This window comes from Etheostoma spectabile, unplaced genomic scaffold, assembly GCF_008692095.1.
Source record: "Etheostoma spectabile isolate EspeVRDwgs_2016 unplaced genomic scaffold, UIUC_Espe_1.0 scaffold458, whole genome shotgun sequence".
Taxonomy (NCBI): Eukaryota; Metazoa; Chordata; class Actinopteri; order Perciformes; family Percidae; genus Etheostoma; species Etheostoma spectabile.
This window is the reverse complement of record NW_022605613.1, coordinates 353,262-353,544: the sequence shown is the minus strand read 5'-3', so window position 1 is coordinate 353,544 and position 283 is coordinate 353,262.

Below are 283 nucleotides of genomic sequence, written 5' to 3'. Positions count from 1 at the left end.
TCTTTTGTATTTTGTGTTGTATTGTATGAAAGGGGGACAATATTTTTAAAAACAAAACCAAGTAGGCTACCTGAACTCTGTCGGGAGAGAGATTCCTTCTATAGCTGCAACTTGGACAAAGATGCAGTATAGAAGGATTTTTTTAGTTTGCCTATCGTCTGTATTTATTTTAGAGACGGACACTCATTTTCAAATATTTAAAAACACACCAAATATTTTATTGATTATCATGATAGTTGACGTGAGCTTTTACTTTGAAAAGTAAGAGCGATATTAGTATTTT